The sequence below is a fragment of the Salvelinus fontinalis genome, chromosome 5 (genome assembly GCF_029448725.1).
Source record: "Salvelinus fontinalis isolate EN_2023a chromosome 5, ASM2944872v1, whole genome shotgun sequence".
NCBI classification, from domain to species: domain Eukaryota; kingdom Metazoa; phylum Chordata; class Actinopteri; order Salmoniformes; family Salmonidae; genus Salvelinus; species Salvelinus fontinalis.
The window spans coordinates 738,416-746,203 of NC_074669.1; the positions used below are offsets into that span (position 1 = coordinate 738,416).

A 7,788-nucleotide genomic window follows, 5' to 3' on the forward strand; every position below is an offset into this window, starting at 1 on the left:
GAGAGAGAGAGAGAGAGAGAGAGAGAGAGGAGGACAGAGAGAGAGAGAGAGAGAGAGAGAGAGAGAGAGAGAGAGAGAGAGAGAAATGCCATTGTGGTTTGCACAAATTAGCATAAAAGAAATGTGATACTGTATGTAAAATATTTACGTATATTGAGGAAAATATGTAAAATAATAAAATCACGCGTTGGTTCCACACAAGCAGGTTAAAATATCAGTGTAAAATATATTTCCAGTTCATCGCAATGCAGCTCAATCTGTAATAGAGTGTGATTATAATCCCCATGTCGCCCATCTAGAGCCTTCGATCCTAGCAGTTTAAGGGCAACGGTAGGCCTAGTTATTATACCTTCAAGGCTCCCTAACCTCATAAAAAAAGTACTTGAAACAACAAACGAGCCAGATATTGTGAACGTCATAAAACCCTCGTCTGAAATATCACTTTCTGATTGCACTGAGTAAGTATTAAAAAAAAAAAACGTAAAAAAAATAAATAGATATTATTATATTTCTTATCAATGGCGTTTTATGTACTTTATATATACTGTTTCTGTGAGACTATTGTGGATTTGGGTCGTCGATCTGTGTGACAAATTGATGTAAAAAGGCCATATTTTTCACGGACATAATCTTTTCAGGGAGTTGTATGATCCGCTTACAAAACAAAGTCTTGTTCTTGAGCAAGGCCTAAACAACTAAGGAAAAGACTTAAACTAGTGTGTGTGTGTGTGTGTGTGCGTGCGTGTGCGTGTGCGTGTGAAGTATAAACCTCAGTGTAATATTTATGTGCGTTGTTGCATGAATTTGCTCAAATAGATGTTTCTAAAACAGCTTTTTCATAGCCACCGATAGTCCTCATCCCTTGAACTGCTTTATTTTGAAATAATATGTCAGTGATAACATGGACTTTGATGTTCATATTAGTGTATCCATGAGAGATTTTAAAAAATAAAAAATAAAAGGTATATATAATGATTGCACTATAAGCACAGAATTACACTAGAATGAACATTGGCACCCTGTCGTCATGACTACAGGGTGGCCATCTTGGATTGCTATTGCATTTCTACATGTGAAGGAGAACTTTCCTCTCAAGGGCATCATTGATTACTGTGTTTTGCTGTGCATTGCAATAATTCCCCCATGCAACGGTTGCTACTATCCATCCTGTTTCTGTTCCGTAAACTAGTGTAACACTGGCTTGCTGTGTCAAACTAGGTATTTTTTTGTGGGGCGTGGGGGTGTCATGAAGATAAAGGAGAATAAAAAGTGTACGTTGATATGAAATAAATCGCTGCTGTTCTAGGTTTTTTTTTTAAAGACCAATTACAACACTGCTTTATAATACAGAGAACGATTATAACATTTTTGCCAGACGAGAAGATCTGAAAATTGAAAACAATTGAATGTTCGTGTTGATCTAGACGTGTCTTCATTTCTTTCGTTGCCAACCTACAGTAAGTGGTCCTTTTTTGAAAGTATATTGTATTTGTGTGATAACCCACTGAATTATCATGAATGTTCATTGGCTTGAATGAATCTTCATGGATGGGATGTCCTTTCTTTTCCTTATTGTTTGCTAAAAAAGTAATAATAATGAATTGTCTGCAAGGGTGTTTAAAAAATATATACAAATACTGAAAAAGTACTGACGAATGTTGCTATATTTGGGCTTTGAGTCCGACGTTTATGTATAAATTATAAATGTGTTTGTATGGCTTCTAATAATATCGTGTTTATTGGAGAGGTTTGCTGATGTCAAAAAAGTGTTATATATATATAAATGCTGAAATCATTTTATAAAGAAATAACTACCTAAACAATGGCTTTATCCTTTATTTTTATTTCCGTCCATTACTTCCTGTATTGTTTGAAATGACATCATTATAATCAGATGAATATGAATTGGTTGGAATTGTTGTAAACTGGCTGTAATGACATCACATCAACCAGATGTGCACGCTGGGTTAAAGCACTGAATGAAGCTTCAGCACCTTCTCAATAGCTCATCACACAGAGCCGCTGACTGTCTAAGACATATTAGTCTGAGGGAAAAGACATATTAGTCTGAGAGAAAGACATATTAGTCTGAGGGAAAGACATATTAGTCTGAGGGAAAGACATATTAGTCAGAGGGAAAGACATATTAGTCTGAGGGAAAGACATATTAGTCTGAGGGAAAGACATATTAGTCGGAGGGAAAGACATATTAGTCTGAAGGAAAGACATATTAGTCGGAGGGAAAGACATATTAGTCTGAGGGAAAGACATATTAGTCTGAGGACAGACATATTAGTCTGAGGGAAAGACATATTAGTCTGAGGGAAAGACATATTAGTCTGAGGGAAAGACATAGTCTGAGGGAAAGACATATTCGTCTGAGGGAAAGACATATTAGTCTGAGGGAAAGACATATTAGTCTGAGGACAGACATATTAGTCTGAGGGAAAGACATATTAGTCTGAGGGAAAGACATATTAGTCTGAAGGAAAAACATATTAGTCTGAGGGAAAGACATATTAGTCGGAGGGAAAGACATATTAGTCTGAGGGAAAGACATATTAGTCGGAGGGAAAGACATATTAGTCTGAAGGAAAGACATATTAGTCTGAGGGAAAGACATATTAGTCTGAAGGAAAGACATATTAGTCTGAGGGAAAGACACATTAGTCTGAGGGAAAGACATATTAGTCTGAGAGAAAGACATATTAGTCTGGGGGAAAGACATATTAGTCTGAGGGAAAGACATATTAGTCTGACGACAGACATATTAGTCTGAGAGAAAGACATATTAGTCTGAGGGAAAGACATATTAGTCTGAGAGAAAGACATATTAGTCTGAGGCAAGACACATTAGTCTGAGGGAAAGACATATTAGTCTGAGAGAAAGACATATTAGTCTGAGGCAAGACACATTAGTCTGAGGAAAAGCTGAACTGTTTCTGGTTAACCACCTGTTATAATCTTTAAAAATATATATTTTCTAATCTTCACCACAAACCAATTCTGGCACTAAGACCACACTCAATAAGCTGTATAAGCAAACAAGAAACACTCATCTAGAGGTGGCTTTCCTAGTGGCCGGTGATTTTAATGCAGGAAAACCGAAATCCGTTTTACCACATTTCTACCAGTGTGCAACAACAGCTGAAAAAGCTTTAGATTGCCTTAACTCCACACACAGAGACGCGTACAAACCTCTCCGTCGCCCTCCGTTTGGAAAATCTGATCATAACTCTATCCTCCTGACTCCTCCTGACAAGCAAAAACTCAAACAGGAAGTACCAGTGACAATACGGAATAGGTCAATACGGAATAGGTCAGATGAAGCGGATGCTAAGCTACAGGAATGTTTTGCTGGCGCAGACTGGAATACGTTCCGGGGATTCATCCGTTGGCATTGAGGAGTTTAGCACATCAGTCACCGGCTTCATTAGTAAGTGCATCGATGAAGTCGTCCCCACAGTGACCGTACGTACGTATCCCAACCAGAAGCCATAGATTGCAGGCAACATCCGCACCGAGCGGCTAGAGCTCCTGCTTTCAAGGGGTGGGACACTAATCCTGACGCTTATAAGAAATCCCACTATGCCCTCCGATGAACCATTAAACAGTGAATACAGGACTAAGATTGAATCCTACTACACCGGCTCTGATGCTTGTCGGATGTGGCAGGGCTTGTAAAATATCACAGATTACATAGGGAAACCCAACCAGGAGCTGCCCAGTGACGTGAGCCTGACAGACAAGCTAAATGCCTTCTGCGCTCGCTTCGAGGCAAGCAACACTGAACCATGCATGAGAGCACCAGCTGTTACGGGCAACTGTGGGATCACGCTTTTCACAGCCGATGTGAGTAAGACCTTTAAACAGGTTAACATTCACAAGGCCGGATGGCCAGATGGATTACCAGGACACATACTCAGAGCATGCGCTGACCAGCTGGCAAGTATCTCGCTGATTATTTCAACCTCTCTCTGACTCAGTCTGTAATACCTACATGTTTCAAGCAGACCACCATAGGCTCTGTGCCCAAGAAAGCCTAGGTCCCTGTCAAAGACTCCAGACTCCCAAGTCATAGACTGTTCTCTCTGCTAATGCACTGCAAGCGGTACCGATGCAGTCTGGAACCAGCAGGGCACTGAGCAGCTTCTACCCCAAGCCATAAGACTGCTAAATAATTAGCTAAATAGTTAACCAAATAGCTACCTGGAATATCTGCATTGGCCCTTTTTGCACTAAATTCTCTTTCTCATCACACTGCTGCTATTCTTTATCTGTCACTTTATTCCTAATTATATGTACATATCTACCTCAATGACCTCGTACCCCTGCAAATCGACTCGGTACTGGATCCCCTTGTATACAGCCAAGTTATCTTTACTCATTGTGTATCAATTATTACTTTTATTATTACTTGTTTTACTTTTCTATTATTTCTCTATTTTCTTTCTCTCTACATTGTTGGGAAGAGGCCCGCGAGTAAGCACTTCACTGTTAGTCTACACCTGTTGTTTACAAAGCATGAGACGAATACAATTGTATTGTATTTTATTTAATCAATCGGTCTCCTCCATCTCCAGTTCCTCTCGTTGCTTGTTAGTAGATCAATGGAGGATTCTCCAGAGTGTAGAGTGGACAGGGGAGACTATTGACTCAGGGAGTGGTGGACACTGGACAGCAATCTGAAAGCTATCTGGAGATTACAAACCTGTCATGTACCTTAGACTACTGTATGAAAACAATGAATATATAATGCTTGGGGTACAAAATAATGATTGATGTCTCCAACCTCCAACAGCATTTCTGAGACTGGCCAGAGGTCGATAAATCTATCATGTAACGCCTCTGTAACAGACTGAACCGTTTGACCTGAACAAATTACCTCGTGCTAATCAAATCTAAATGAATTACACATCAAAAGATCAGTTTTCAAACGTTGAGTTTCTTCTCCTCTATCCACCTGTAACAACATAAGGTCTGGTTTATTGCTACTCAACAACAATGTATACATGGTTGCCCTGCTCTGTGAGATTGTAAGGCATAGATTGTAAGATATGCGCTAAGATAACTCCGGGGTTCTCAATTTGTATATCGCTTTAGATATCATCGAAACGTTTCAATGGTAATGGACCGTGTCTCATGGACCATATCTCTGTACAGAATGAGTTGGCCTAAGTCTATGGGACAAGACACTGACCATTCTCCAATAAGGAGCAGAGATAAACCTCCATCACAATACACGCTGTGAAACCTATCCACCTGACACTGTGAAACCTATCCACCTGACACTGTGAAACCCATCCACCTGACACTGTGAAACCTATCCACCTGACACTGTGAAACCTATCCACCTGACACTGTGAAACCTGTCCACCTGACACTGTGAAACCTATCCAGCTATCCACCTGACACTGTGAAACCTATCCACCTGACACTGTGAAACCTATCCACCTGACACTGTGAAACCTATCCACCTGACACTGTGAAACCTATCCACCTGACACTGTGAAACCTATCCACCTGACACTGTGAAACATATCTACCTGACACTGTGAAACCTATCCACCTGACACTGTGAAACCTATCCACCTGACACTGTGAAACCTATCCACCTGACACTGTGAAACCTATCCACCTGACACTGTGAAACCTATCCACCTGACACTGTGAAACCTATCCACCTGACACTGTGAAACCTATCCACCTGACACTGTGAAACCCATCCACCTGACACTGTGAAACCCATCCACCTGACACTGTGAAACCTATCCACCTGACACTGTGAAACCTATCCACCTGACACTGTGAAACCTATCCACCTGACACTGTGAAACCTATCCAGCTGACACTGTGAAACCTATCCACCTGACACTGTGAAACCTATCCACCTGACACTGTGAAACCTATCCACCTGACACTGTGAAACCTATCTACCTGACACTGTGAAACCTATCCACCTGACACTGTGAAACCTATCCACCTGACACTGTGAAACCTATCCACCTGACACTGTGAAACATATCTACCTGACACTGTGAAACCTATCCACCTGACACTGTGAAACCTATCCACCTGACACTGTGAAACCTATCCACCTGACACTGTGAAACATATCCACCTGACACTGTGAAACCTATCCACCTGACACTGTGAAACCTATCCACCTGACACTGTGAAACCCATCCACCTGACACTGTGAAACCCATCCACCTGACACTGTGAAACCTATCCACCTGACACTGTGAAACCTATCCACCTGACACTGTGAAACCTATCCACCTGACACTGTGAAACCTATCCACCTGACACTGTGAAACCTATCCACCTGACACTGTGAAACCTATCCACCTGACACTGTGAAACCTATCCACCTGACACTGTGAAACCTATCCACCTGACACTGTGAAACCTATCCACCTGACACTGTGAAACCTATCCACCTGACACTGTGAAACCTATCCACCTGACACTGTGAAACCTATCCACCTGACACTGTGAAACCTATCCACCTGACACTGTGAAACCTATCCACCTGACACTGTGAAACCTATCCACCTGACACTGTGAAACCTATCCACCTGACACTGTGAAACCTATCCACCTGACACTGTGAAACCTATCCACCTGACACTGTGAAACCTATCCACCTGACACTGTGAAACCCATCTACCTGACACTGTGAAACCCATCCACCTATCCACCTGACACTGTGAAACCTATCCACCTGACACTGTGAAACCCATCTACCTGACACTGTGAAACCCATCCACCTATCCACCTGACACTGTGAAACCTATCCACCTGACACTGTGAAACCTATCCACCTGACACTGTGAAACCTATCCACCTGACACTGTGAAACCTATCCACCTGACACTGTGAAACCCATCTACCTGACACTGTGAAACCTATCTACCTGACACTGTGAAACCCATCTACCTGACACTGTGAAACCCATCCACCTGACACTGTAAAACCCATCCACCTGACACTGTGAAACCTATCCACCTGACACTGTGAAACCTATCCACCTGACACTGTGAAACCTATCCACCTGACACTGTGAAACCTATCCACCTGACACTGTGAAACCCATCCACCTGACACTGTGAAACCCATCCACCTGACACTGTGAAACCCATCCACCTGACACTGTGAAACCTATCCACCTGACACTGTGAAACCTATCCACCTGACACTGTGAAACCTATCCACCTGACACTGTGAAACCTATCCACCTGACACTGTGAAACCTATCCACCTGACACTGTGAAACCTATCCACCTGACACTGTGAAACCTATCCACCTGACACTGTGAAACCTATCCACCTGACACTGTGAAACCTATCCACCTGACACTGTGAAACCTATCCACCTGACACTGTGAAACCTATCCACCTGACACTGTGAAACCTATCCACCTGACACTGTGAAACCTATCCACCTGACACTGTGAAACCCATCTACCTGACACTGTGAAACCCATCCACCTATCCACCTGACACTGTGAAACCTATCCACCTGACACTGTGAAACCCATCTACCTGACACTGTGAAACCCATCCACCTATCCACCTGACACTGTGAAACCTATCCACCTGACACTGTGAAACCTATCCACCTGACACTGTGAAACCTATCCACCTGACACTGTGAAACCTATCCACCTGACACTGTGAAACCCATCTACCTGACACTGTGAAACCTATCTACCTGACACTGTGAAACCCATCTACCTGACACTGTGAAACCCATCCACCTGACACTGTAAAACCCATCCACCT

At 42.3% G+C, this 7,788-nt stretch overlaps 1 protein-coding gene across 1 annotated transcript in view; it reads left to right on the forward strand.

Moving 5' to 3' along the window:
• The window catches only part of LOC129854883 (vesicular glutamate transporter 2.1-like), a gene marked incomplete in the record, with an annotated part of 19,399 nt that extends 17,576 nt beyond the window's left edge, over positions 1-1,823 (forward strand). Inside the window, 1 exon segment of the mRNA XM_055922015.1 lies at positions 64-1,823.
• Positions 1,824-7,788: the final 5,965 nt, after the last annotated feature.